Source organism: Grammomys surdaster, unplaced genomic scaffold (assembly GCF_004785775.1).
Source record: "Grammomys surdaster isolate TR1022 unplaced genomic scaffold, NIH_TR_1.0 910, whole genome shotgun sequence".
NCBI lineage: Eukaryota > Metazoa > Chordata > Mammalia > Rodentia > Muridae > Grammomys > Grammomys surdaster.
In genome coordinates this window covers 22,496-37,067 of record NW_021605329.1, presented here as the reverse complement: position 1 = coordinate 37,067, position 14,572 = coordinate 22,496, and positions in this window count along the sequence as shown.

Below are 14,572 nucleotides of genomic sequence, written 5' to 3'. Positions count from 1 at the left end.
GGTCCTTCTTAGAAGGAGCAACAAAATACTCAAGGGAGCAAATATGGAGACAAAGTGAGGGACAGAAACTGAAGGAGGGGGCCGTCTGAAGACCACTCCACCTGAGTATCTATCCCATGTGCAATCACCAAAGGTAGATGCTGATGTGGAAGTCAGGAAGTGCATGCTGATAAGAGCCTGATATGGATATCTCCTCAGAGGTCCTCAAGAGTCTGACATACTCAGAGGCAGATGCTCACAACTAGCCATTGAACTGATCATGGGGTTCTCAATAGAGGAGTTAGAGTGAAGACTGAAGAAGCTGAAAGGATTTGTGGCACCATGAGGAGAGCAACAATACAAACCAACCACAGCTCTCAGGGTCTAAACCACCAGCCTGGTAGCACTTGGGGGGGATCCAGGGCTTCAGCTGAATATGTAAAAGTGGAGGGCCCTGCTGGGCATAGGTGGAAGAAGAGAACCTTGACCTCTTGAAGGCTGAATGCCCCAGGGAGTGGGAATTTTGAGGATGGGGAGGTGGGAGTGTGGGGGGTTAGACAGAGGTTACATCCACAGAGAAGAAGAAGGAGGGGTGAGGGGATTGGGGGTTCTGGGGTGGGTGGGGGATGGGTTAAGGGGACAACATAGGAAATGTAAATAAAACATCCAATAAAAAAAGAAAAAAAGATATTGACAGAAATGGTTATTAAATAAAGATATTGACAGAATTGGTTTTGAAATAAAGGTATTGAAAGAATTGGTTATTAAATAAAGATATTGACAGAACTGCTTATTAAATTAAGATATTGACAGAATTGGTTATTAAATAAAGATGTTGACAGAATAAATGACTAATGAAATATATTTACAGAATTGATTATTAAATAAAGATATTGACAGAATTGGTTATTAAATAAAGATATTGACAGAATTGGTTATTAAATAAAGATATTGGGCTGGTGAGATGGCTCAGAGGTTAAGAGCACTGACTGCTCTTCCAGAGGTCATGAGTTCAAATCCCAGCAACCACATCGTAGCTCACAACCATCTGTAATGATATCTGATGCCCTCTTGTGGGGTGTCTGAATATAGCAACAGTGTACTTACATATAATAAACAAATAAAAATTAAAAAAAAAAAAGAGGCAAGGTTGAATTGAATTAATGGATTCTTTTGTACCTGGGAGTAACCAGGACTTGGGGGCATGTATTTATCATTACAATACATAGCAAACAATCAAACCAGAACACATCCCTTTTTAAAAAAAAGATTTGGCAAAGTACTTGTTTTAAATGGTAAAATTAATTACCAACTTGTCCAAATCTAGAATCACACAGGATATAATTCCCTTGGTATACCTGTGCATTATTTTGCAGATTAGGTTAGTGCTTGGGCTTGTCTGTGAAGGATCATCTGGTTAGGATAACTGAGGTGGGAAGTCCCACTTTAAAGGTAGGAAGTAGAATTTCCTCTGATCTTAGACAGACAAAAGGAGAAATCTGAATAGGTGCAATGACCACTCTCTTCTTGCTGAGTGCAAATATGATACAGACAGGTGCTTCAAGCTTTTGTCACCATGACATTCCAGCAAAAATGACTGAAACTTTGATATTTTGCAAAAATACATCCCTTCATTCCTAAAATTTTTGACATGGTATTTTATCACAGCAACAGGATGGAAGTGATGTTTTCTTCATTTTAAGACACATAAGAACGTCACAACTGATTTTATGCTATCCAAATTTACATATGATGATGTGAGACCAGATCTGTTGGAAAAAATAACATTGAGCATAAGCAGAAAAGAAAGGAGGAAGTATAATTGCAAGGATCAGAAGGTCAATCTATTTACCTTTCTTTTAAAACACATTCTGGTAGAAAACACCAGGGCTGGTTGAAGCTATAGGAGGAGAATGTGGGAAATTCTTTGACAGGCGTTAAGGGGCAGAGGAGGTAAGCCATGGTCAGGCAGTAGAATCAATGCACTAGTATGTAGACATAGTCAATAATCTGTGAAAAATTGTCCTCATTGGTCAAATTGGAGTTTAAAATGTTGGCTCCTTGAAACTGAACTTGATTAGAGTATTTACATGATGGAATTGCACAGTCTCTACCTAAAAATACTTTCTGTTCTCTCCACAACCATATTTTGTATGTTTATCCTCCTCTCCAGAGTAGTGATGCCGATTTTGAAGTCATCATTGTGTGTGTGTGTGTCTGTGTGTGTGTCTGTGTGTGTGTAAGAGAGGGAGAGAGAGAGAGAAAGAGAGAGAGAGAGAGAGAGAGAGAGAGAGAGAGAGAGAGAGAGAGTAGAAACTGAAATTTAAATGATTCATAAGCTGTCAACTTTCATCACATTTATACCTGGGCAATAGGGATGAAAACAATAAAGGTGATATGTTCTCATCTCACAGTGAAGAGTATTTAATTATTAATGTGGATTTTGTTGAGCATCTTTAAACATATGAATTGGAATAATTTATACTTAAAATTATGATACAGTTAAAAAAGAAGCATCAGTATTGTTAAGAATTGTGAAGAGTATAATCCAGAGTCAGAGTAACATCATAGAACATGGACTATAGTGTGTAGTGATGATCAACCCCATGGCAATATATTACAGATATCTAGATGCACTCAAAAACAACTATTCATACTGTGAAGATGGGGTCAGAACATTTTTGTTTTATCCTACTGATGCTGAGGACATTGGGATAAGAATAAGAAATAGAAGCTAAAAGGATATTTAGTGTAAAAAGACCTCAAAGAAACATTTTCTGTTTTGTCTAGAAGCTAAAATTGTCCCCCAGGTTTCTGGCAGCCTTCTCCTTTCAAAGGACCAGTGATAACAAAAGTGTTTGGAGGCTTTGATGAATGTTGTAGTTCCTAAATGAAGTTTAGAGGTACTTTAGAGTAGCAAAAAATCATCACACTAAGAAAATTGATGGTTTGGAGATCTGAACTTTTACCGTTATGGAAACCTTATATTCCAGGTAGGTAGGGTTAATCACTCAGGCAAAAAACCTCTTTTATACCACATTAAGGAGATAGGGAGAATATTTCTTATAGATGGATGTAATGGTTCAGCACATAATCAATTCCAGCAAAAATTTATCTTATATGTTCAAGGCCATCTGGGCTTACATAGTGCTTTCCAGAATATTCAAGGATACATAGAAAGACTGTGTCTCAAAAAAAATAATTTTCACCTCAATTGATATACTATTTCTTACTTTCCCAGAACTTTTCCTACTCAGCACAGCCCAAAATTTTATGTTGTGATTCAGCTGAGTCTGTGTAGGTCTGAGTCTGTAGCTGAGTTTGTTAGGCTGGATAGGAACAACTTCACATTTTCTTGAGTTTTGTTTGTTTACCCCCCATCCCCTGCCCCGGAAAGAACCTGAGCATACCAGTTTTGTGACTTTTGGCTTCTTCAATAATTATCTAATGTTTCCCACTTTGTACCAACTAGCAGTTCATCTACCATGTTTGGGACACTCATGCCTTTCGAAGCAGCAAGGTTTTTATCTTTGCTATTCCATTCTCCTCCAGGAGGTTGCAGGGATTTATACTTTGCCTGCCCAGGGAACTTTTCTTATGTTTAAATATATTATTTTTAATGTTTTGTATATGTTCTACAAGATTCTCTAGAGTCACTGAACTTATGGAGTATTTATATATTAAGGAAATTTATTTTGATGACTTACAGTCCAACTTACAGTCCAACTAACCCAACAATAAACAGCTGTAGATGAGAAGTCCAAGAATCTAGTAGTTGCTTAGTCCCAAGAGGTTAGTTATTTAAGCTGCTGTTATGTAGAAATAGGTTCCAATAGATGTGCTGGCAAGTAGTTGCAAGAAGCTAAAGAGTGAATCTACCTTCTTCAAATGGCCTTATGTAGGCCTCAGGGAAGAAGATGTGACCCAGATTAAAAATGTTTACCAACACACCTGAATCTGGGACTTGTTTGGTCCCAGGATTGCTTTGAATTCAGAGATCTCCTTGCCTCAATTTCCTGGGATTAAAGATATGTAATACCTTGACCAAGTCTAAACTTTTCATGGTCCCTATTCCTCAAAATATCCATGCCAAGATCCAGGTAAGAAACTTGTGTCCTCTAGAGTAAAGATCTGGATCACAGATGTGCCTTTCAATTCTGGATTGTAGTTCATCCCAGATATAATAAAGTTGACAATGAAGAATAGCTATTACAATCCACCCCTTGTAAACATGACACAAATCGTATCTCATGTTGAAACCAAACAATAACTTCGACTCCTTGACTCCTGGACCTGTTGACTGTGGCTATGGGAGAAACAGTACCATATACTGGAAGCTGATTCAAATCGTATCTTCTTCTGAAGAACTCTGTCTCAGCCCTTCATGCTGGTGCCACCTCATTGGCACTGAAACTTTGTCTACAAGAGATCATTCCATCTTTCTATCAGACCAACTTCTTCTGTATGGTGGGAAACATGGTAAGTAAGACCAGTGGATTCTATGATCATCCCACTGTCTCACTTCTCTGGCTATGAAATGAGTTTGTTGGTCAGAAGCAGTCTTGTGTGGAATGATATGTCAGACGATAAGGCATTCTGTAAGTCCATGAATAGTGGTTTTGGCAGAAGCATTACATGCAGAAAAAAAATCTATAGCCAAAATAAGTAGCTAATTCAGTAAGAACAAAACATTGCCCTTTCCATGGAGGAAGTGGTATAATATAATGAACCTGCCACCATGTTGCTGGCTGGTCACCTCAAGGAATGGTGTCATATCTGGGATTCAGTGTTGGTATCTTCTGTTGGTAGATTTGGCATTCAGTAGTAGCTGTAGTCAGGTCAGCTTTGGTGAATGGAAGCCCATGTTGTTGAGCCCAGCCATAAGCCCCATCTAAGCCACCTAGCCACTTTGTTCATATGCCTGTTGATCAATGACAGGGATGACTGGGGAAAGAGACTGAATGTCTATGTAATAGGTCATCTTATTCACTTGATTATTGAACTCCTCCTCACCTGAAGTTACCTTTTAGTGAGCATTTACATGGGACACAAATATCTTCACATCCTTTGCTCATCTGTAGAGATCTATCCACATACTTCTTCCCCAGAAGACTTTCTCACCAATTTTCAAATCATGACTTTTCTAAATCTCTTACCAGCTAATATATTGGCTACAGCCCATGAGTCATTGAACAATCATACATCTGAATATTTCTTCTTCCAAACAAAGTGTAAAACCATTTGTACTGCCTGGAGTCTGGCCCACTGTGAAGATTTTTCTTCACCTGTATTTTTCAGGGTTGTCCCAGAAAGGAGTTGTAATTCTGGAGTTGTCCACATCTAGGTGGTACCTATAAAACATGAAGAACAGTCAGTAAACAAGGTCCTATGATTCTCCTCTTCAGTCAGCCAATTATAGGGAACACCTATAAGTAAACTATAACTATTAACCTATAAGGAAACTATAAGTAAGTGCTTGACAGCAGATGGCATTGTAACAGGAGTAGAAACCATAGATATTTAAAGAACATCTTCATGAATCTTGCTTGCACCATCAGGACCTTCTCAGCCGAATATCATATGTATATGATATATATATATATCTCACTTCCATTAGATAAGAGACTACCAGTGTACATGTCCTACTTTATGACTTGAAAGACCTGATAATACCCAGTTCATGAAGGGAAACTCAGATTGCACAGTAACTTGGTGTCCTACTGTCAAATGTTCAGTTTCCACTAAGGCCCAGTAGCAGGCCAAGAGCTGTTTTTCTAAAGGAGAATAGTTCTCTACAGATGATGGTAGAGTTTTGTTCCAAATTGCCAATGGTCTCTCCTGTGATTCATATACAGGGGCCTGCTGGAGGCTCCAAACAGCATCTCTCTCTGCCACTGACACCTCAAGTATCATTGGGTCTGTTGGATCATATGGTCCAAGTGGTAGAACAGCCTGGACCTATTGATGTTCCTTCTATTACGGGCACCACACAAAGATAGCAGCTTTCTGAGTCACTTCTTAAATGGGCCTGAGTAACACACTCAAGTGAGAAACATGTTGTCTCCAGAATCCAAAAAGACCCATTGAACATTGTGCTTCTTTCTTGGTACCATCAAGAAAGGGTGGGCCAAGAGGGGCCAGGTGAAATAACTCATCTTTCACCTTAGAAGCAATATCTTTGCATGCCCCATACCATTGAACTCCTAAGACTATCACTGAGGTAGACAGTCCTTGAATTTTGGTTGGATTTATTTCCCATTCTCTGGTATGCATATGTGCTACCAATGAGTACAAAGTGGTTGCTCCCTCCTGCTCACTTGGTCCAGTCATAATAATCTCATCAATGTAGTGCAACAATTTGATATTTTGTGAAAGAGACAGAAGATGAAGATCCCTTCTAACACAGCTGTGACACAGTTAATTTATCCTTGATGCACAACTGGAAAGGGAGATGTGGTAGGATCTACCTCCTCTGATTCTTTCAAGTCCTTGATGGTGAGAGTAATTTCTGCAATTTCTCCAAGAATAAGATACTGTTTTTGATTCACCATTTTCACGGAAAGAGGCAATTCTACAGGCTTCCATTTAGCCTTTCCAACCATAAAAGCCTTCACTCCACAGGTCAGGGAATCAATGTGAGAATTCTGCCAACTTCTAAGTATATCTATCCCAATTATACATTTTGTAACTGGAAAAATGACCACAGAAAGTGTTTGAGGGCCTATTGGACCTACTGTGAGTCAGAAATCAGCCAAAACTCCACTAATTCCCATTCCTTCATACACCTCTACTTTAACTGGAGAGCAATAATGTTTCTTGAGATCTCATGGGATAATGTCAATTCATAACCAGGTTTCAATAGATGCTGAAACATCTGATTATTTTTTTCCACAAGTGTACAGTTACCCTTGTAAAAGATAACAGTTGTCTCTGGAGAAGAATTGGAGAATGGCTAACAACAAAACTTTTAGGTGTCTTGTCAAGATCCATCCTCAGGGGAAACTGGCCACACTACCATTCATGTGGTCCTGTGTTTGCAATGGTCTCCAGTCTAGAAATTGATTCTCTTGCCAAGATTACCTTTTGCAATGAGTCAATGAAGTCTTTCTTTCATTTGTGTGAGAAATTTTCTGCTTATATAGATCAAAGAGATATGCAGTAGGCTTCCTATCTATTTCATGCCCAGAAACATCATGATTTCGATTACCCAGTACCAAAGCTCCATATGAGTAATGCCATACATTATCTTGTCTACACTGTCCATTGTGATAACTACAATCACCTTGTCTCTGGTGATTCAATGCTGCAACCTGACCCAATTATACCCATTGCATTTAATGTATCCAATTGAGAAGCAGCATCTCCAACCCTAAGGTCTGTCACAAGGAAAAAAGCAAGAACAAAACACTTTAAATGTTCTGGTGACCTTCTCATCAGTTTATGTTTTATAAGATTCATGAGGAACATTTCTTCTGGACCTTCCCCTTGTGGAGGATTAGGTTTTATATAACATATCCACTTGAGCATTGAAATTTCCCTGAACCTTAAAATTGTGAGACCACCCTAACAAACCCACCATAACAACCAAGGGAACAGAAAGGGCAAATTAAAAAGACACAACCATCCTGCGGGTCAGTCTGTTCCTGATAACAGGGAGAAAGTTTAAAAAAAAAAACATTTCAGAGAAAAACCACAAAATGTACTGATTAGTAACCAACTGTGTCCTTCACAGACCTAGATAAACAAAGTCCACCAGAAATAATTGTCTCAGTGAGTGTGGCCAATAAGTTTAAAGGCTAAGCAAATTGTCTAATTAGGTTTAGACAAGTTTTGCTGTTGCTAAAGTCTGCCTATGCTATAGTATAAAATGTGCTTCAGAAATTCAGGGTCCTTCCTTCTGTGAGAAGGACGTGACCCCAACAGGTCAGAATAAAATTCCTCTTGCATTTTGCAGCAATCTCTCATGTCCACTTGGATCTCTCAGGGTGTCTCTGTTAAACTAAGGCTGTGCTCACTAGTCTTGCATTTGGTTCATTGGCTGGGAAATTGCAGCGAGAATGCTATGGAGGGTGGTAGATTGGAGGTCTCAAGCAGGTACAGTGGTTTATTAGTCTGTCTTGTGTCTGCTGTATGTCAAAGTCTGAAACTATAAACCTATCTGAACTGTTGCTTTGCTTGCAAGCATCTGGGCGGCTCAATGAGCCCACAGTGTTTGGGGCAGTCAAGAGGGAAGGGCAGATGTACCTTAAAGTTGTGACCACAGGGAGTCTGGAGGATGCTTCAGGTACTCCAGACCCACCCACTCTGGAGGAACCTGTTAGATTTGGTACAGCGTAAGCTGACCAAGTTGCCTGGCTACTGGATTCTTCTGTCAGTGGTTTTCCTATGTCTTCATTGTCTCTCTGTATATTATACCTTGATCCGCCCATGACAGGGGTGAGAACTGTCTGTAACCTAGTGTCTGCACCTGTGTCAGGGGTGAGGAATGTCTGTGTAACCTGGTGTCTGCACCTTTGTTGGGGTGAGCTGTCTGTATTGATTGTCTTTCTCTGTGTCCTTAGACTTTGACTGGCATTATTTTGGACTGAATCTACCATGTTAAACATCCTAATTAACTATTAGAGGGAAATTAGAGAAAGGCTAAAGTAGTTGTCCTCTCTCCCACTGTGTTAGTAAAAGAAAAGGAAAAGGATGTTTCAGAGCAGGAGAGAATCAGGAAATGTTCTGCTTTCTTTCTGGCTCCTACTGTAGAGATCCTCAGTTCTGCTTTCTCTGTTTATTGTCTGTCATTGGTGCACCAATCTGTCCATGTGTGTCAATCATCTGTCTTTGTTTTATTGTTTGAAAAATTGTTGTTCTATCTTTCATGTTAAAAAGAAAGGAAATGTTAAAACTGCTTGCTATCCACCCTTTGATTTAGTTTAAAACTTGCTTGGGAGGCAGTCTCAATTTGCACAACAGAAGCTGATAAGTTACTCTGCATTTGTAGCTAGGACTCAAGCTGAGCTGGAGAAGCACTGCCTGGAGTAGATTGTTTACACAAGCTGTTCTTGGAGGGGCCAGCAGCTTTTTGGCTTCTACAATTAGGAAGCTGATAGTTGTTTTTCTTAGAAAAATATCTGTGACAGTGTTTATTGGGTTCATCAAGTGACAAGGTGCTTTTCTTATGACATAACAGCTAGAAAAAGTAAGAAAATATTGTTTAGTCTAAATATATAAAATGTTTAAACACTTGATTTTTGTTTCTGCCTGGTTTTAAAAGTATAAATATGTTCTGCATGTCTTGGTTATAGATGGTTGGCTTATAAGTTATTGGGTATGATTAAAACTTTACAACTTTGGTAACAGAAAGCTGGCTTATAACTGGTAACTCGGGGTTGGAGTCATTCACAAACCAGATGTATAAAAGATAAGATTTTAAAATAATGTCTTTTAAATGAGGTATTAAAAGCTACACTATCATGCATTCATATATAAGAAATGGCAGCCAAACTTGGTAAGATGAAAAATAATGCACTTGGTGTTGATTTTAGAAAAAATGGATTGTTTGCCTTGTTAAAAATTGGATTTGTTTGCCAAAATTATGGTTATACTCTTATATTACAAAAAGAAACTTAAAAATATAGTTAAATTGCCAGTAATCCATTGGTTGCAGCTGACAGTTCAATTGTTTATGGTTAAGAAGATAATTAAAGAGGTACAGATGATTGCAAGAGCAAAAAAGGTGTTAAAAACTGCTGTGGCACAGTACATTCCTACTACCACTTTTATTGAATACAGTGATAGAGGCTGGTTGCAAGCAGAGATCCCCTGCTATGAAAAATTACAGACTGCTCTAGGTAGAAAGCTAAATACATAAAAGTGTGCCACACAATGCTCAAAATGGGTATGATTTTCTGTTTTGTCATATATTTCCTCTGGAAAAATGGGACAATATAAAGAGTTTTCTTTCTGTTTTCAGAAAAGATGATTAAAATATTTATGCCTCCCAGAATTATATAATGACAGAAGTAGGCCTCCAGAAGACTGTATTCCAGAAACTTTCCTGGACTTCCAGCTGCTTATCAATTTACCCTTCCCCCTGCCCCTCTTCTAATATCTCAACACCCATATTCATCTTGAAGAAATTAATGAAAAGTTTGTGCCCAAATTCCCTAGGCTTGGGGCCTTAGGTGGTTAATATTAGGCTGTCTTGCTAAAATGGTTGGCCTGTGAGCAATTGTATGGCTCTGAGTTTATTGTTAGGGTGTTTTCTAGATTTTAATTAAAAAGAGCTGAGAGGTATTAATGGACAACAGTCCAGATTGTTTTACATTGATTGTTGGTATTCAAAAATTTCAGAAGTCCACAGAATTGACATTATAAATATTTCTGTATTAATGTTCATTTGATTAGAGACCTGTCTGCTCCTGACAGCTTCCCTGTCTTAGATTCTAAGAAGAGACTGAACATCTTTGGAGTTATTTCAGTAGTGGTAAGACAACCACTAGGCCAAAAAAAAAAAAAAAAAGCCCCTTTTCATCTACAGACATTGTTTTCCAAACACAGGACACATTACTCTCTGCTTCTCCAAATGGCCTACCTTCAGTGTAAAATGGCCACTCATAAGGACCATCGTACAGGTGATCAAAGCAGTAGAAAAAAGTATGTTTAGGCCAAGATCCTTTGGGCACCCAGACCAAGTGCCCTATAAAGTTACTTGGATGAATCTAGTAAAGGAGCCCCCCTTCACAGATAAAAGCCTTTCTTTCCCAAGACCCTTGTAGGTTCTGATTATCAGGAGTGCTTTTCAGGACTGAAGAGCGAGAAAGGACACTGGAAAGAAAAAATGTTTCCTCAGACATGGGGGCACCATTGATTGACCAGGCTGTGGTTGACAGTGGGTTTCTTCTGACCAGATCTGACTGGGACTTTAGTGTGGCAAAAGGTAAGGGGTACCTATAAGCCTACTGCAGATTCCATTGGCAGGTCTCAAGGGGGCCACATGAGGCCCCACCAATTTTGATCAAGGCATGTGAGGGATCAGATGAGTTGCCCACAGCCTTTCTAGAATGGCTCATGGAAACATTCTGTCAGAACACACTGTGACCTTTATAGTCCAGGCTATTAGATATAAGGAAAAAGCTTCAGAGGCTAGAGGGAATGCAGAATAAGTCATTAAAGGATTTAGTATAGGCTGCCGAGGAAGTCTACTATAACAAGTAGACAGAGAAAGAGCAGAGAAAGAGAAAGGAAGAAGATGAAAGAGAGATGAAAAAAATCAAAGGCAACAGGAAAGTAATTTACAGAGATAGAATCTTGGCTACAGTAGTTAGGGAAAGCAGAGAAAGGAGACTCCAATTGAAAAGAGATAGAAAATAACTTTAAAAGTACAAGTGTACACATTGCAAGTAAAGGAGCCACTGAGTCTGAGTGCCCTAATAAGTGGAAGCTGGGGAGAGAAAATCCCAGGCCTTGGGAAAAACACTCTCAAACGGTGAAGGTATTAGCCCTGAGTGAAGATAGTGATTAGGGTAGATGGAGTTTGGACCCCCACCCAGAGCCCAGGGTAACCTTGAAAGTAGAGGGGAAATCCACTCACCTCTTGGTAGACACAGGGGCTTAACATCTGCCCACCTCCGAGCCACTGGCCCTGTTTCCAAAAAAAGTTCTTGGTTCCAAGGACCCACTGGTGCCAAAATATATTCATGCACTACCCTAAGCATGGTGGATCCAGAGAAGGGGTGGGTATCCCATTCATTTATGGTCATCCCAGTCGGTCCCTACCCTCTTTTGGGGCCAGACTTACTCTCCAGGATAGGGGCCCAGATATACTTCATGCCTGACAAGCTCAACTAACTGGCCCAAAAGGAGATTCCAGAGGTGGAGGAAAGACTTCTCCTACCGACCCCTGCCAGGAGCCGAGACAACCTGCTTTACAGATGGGAGCAGTTTTCTCCATGCTGTTCAGAGACAAGCTGGTGTTGTGGTGGTGGTGTATAACATAACTGTCATCTGGGCTTATCTTCTCCCCTCCTCTGGTTACATTAGAGCAGAAAGCAGCCTTGGAACTTGGGACTGGCAAGAAAATTAGCATCTATACAGACAGCAGGTATACCTTTGCCAGAGCACACATCCACAGGGCTGTATACCAAGAGGGAGGACTGCTCGAATCAGAAGAAATCTTGGATCTCTTGGATGCACTGATGAAGCCAGCAACTGTGAGTACTATTCATTGCCCAGGACACCAGAAGAGAAGAGACTCTGGCCAGAGGTAATAACCAGACAGATCAAGTGGCTTGAGAAGTGGCTATGCAGGAGCCTATCCAGGTTATGGGCCTGAAAGAGATACCCACTGGGGAGAATGGGACTAGATTAAGGGATGGCCTCACTTAAAAACACATGGAAGAAGAAAGGACTCAGATTCATAGCCATCCTACAAACTATTACCTAGAGAAGAAAGGGCAATGGTGCACACAAAAAGTGAAAACTATGCTCCCAGAAAGCAAGCAAAAGACTTACTAGGCCAAATGCACAGATGGATTCACTTGAGAAATAAGCACATCTGATCAGTCAAGTCATCTAAGACATATAATGGACCTCAGGTTTTGGGCCAGAGAGATAGAACAGTGTAAGATATGCCAGCAAGTAAATGCTTATGTAGCCAAGTGTAAACAGGGTAAAATACCTAGGAGAGAACATCCTAGAGTGTATTGAGAGGCTGATATTGCAGAAGTTAAACCAGAAAAATATGGATACTCTCTAATGTTTGTAGATACTATCTCTAGATGGGTTGGAGCTTCCCCCTCCACCCCACCCCCACACACAAGCAGGAAACAGCTACTGTGGTAACCAAGAATATATTAGAAGAAATCTTCCCAAGGTTTCGAGTGTCCAAGGTAATTGGATTAGATAATGGTCTTGCTTTTGTATCTAAGGTAAGTCAGAGATTGTCAGAGAAATTGGAGACTAATTTGAAGCTCCATTGTTCATACTGTCCACAGAATGCAGGGCAGGTAGAGAAAATGAACAGTACTTTAAAAAGAGACCTTAACTAAATTGTTCTTGGAAACTGGCACTAGCTGGGTGGTGCCCCTTGTCCTGGCCTTGTTCTGAGCCCAGAGCACCTCTCCTGTGTGGAACCCCCCACTCCCTTGACCCTGGCTCTTCACTCACCCCCACAGAAATGACTTTTCAGGATGATAAGGATCTTATGGCTCAATTGTAAGCTTTCCAGATTAGTCACCAGATATTGTGGCCTACACTTAGTGCTCTGTATAGTGCAGGTACCCCAGATGTTCCACACAAGTGAGCAAAGTGGAAAGGGCTGTTCCTGGTGTTGTTGACCATCCCGACTTCCACTGAAGTAGATGGAATAACTGCCAGACTTCACATGACTCATGCCAGCACTTGTAACTGATACCAACTGGAGAGCAGCCAGACACCTGAACAACAACCCCCCCTCAAACTCAAGATCACCTACATTTCTGCAAGGACAAAAGCCATTAAATTGCTATGGTATGTCTTCCTTCCCTCACTAAGCTTCAGCAACTCCCCCCCCCCATAACCCTACCAAAGTTACTTGGCAAGTACTCTCAGCCACTGGAAATGTAGCTTGGTCCACTACAGTTGAAGGCCACCTTGTGTCTGGCAGCCAGACCTTGTCTCTGATCTCTGTAAGTTAGCGCCAGGCCTTGACTCCTTGGATATCCCCACCCTAGAGACACAGAGGTGGAGATTAGCCAAATGTCGGAGACAACATACTTTTGAATCTAAACTGTCCCAGGAGCAGCCTTAGAAGGTGGGGTTTAGGGTGTGTGCACCCAGAGTTGAAGAGTGGCATGCGAGAAACCCCATACATGTATTCCCCCAAGATGAGAGAAGCTGACAGCAGGCCCATCAGTATATGTGTGTAAAAGGACAGCTATTTTTTCTGTGCTACCTAAGGGTATAGAAAATTGAGAAGTACATAATGAAGACCATTCGGGGGAAGATATTTAAAGATTCAATGGAAAAGGTACTGAAGTGACTAGCAGAGAGAGAGAGAGAGAGAGAGAGAGAGAGAGAGAGAGAGAGGGAGAACTCAAAGTTGGTTTGAATCCTGGTTTAATTCCTCCCTATGGTTTATCACCTTGGTTTCTACTTTAATGGTTACCCAGGTAATCTTGCTTTTCTTGCTAACATTTGGACCTAATATCTTAAATAGACTATTTGCCTTTATTAGAGAGCACATTAGCACAAAGCAAATTATCATGTTGTGACCAGGCTCTCAGACAAAGCAAAAAGACGTTTCAAGATTGAAATGGTCACAAGAAAAAGTGGAAAATATGAGACCACCCTGACAAGTTCGCCATAACAACCAAGGGAACAGAAAAGGTGAATTAAAAAGACACTACCCTGCTGGTCAGTCTGTTTCAGATAACAGGGAGAAAATTTAAAAAAAAAAAAAACAATTCAGAGAAAAACAACAGGATGTACTTTTTAGTAAGCAGCTGTGTCCTTCACAGTCCTAGATAAACATATCCCACCAGAAATAATTACCTGAGTGGGTGTGGCCAATAAGTTTAAAGGCTAAGCAAAGTGTCCAATTAAGTTTAGACATGTTTTGCTGTTG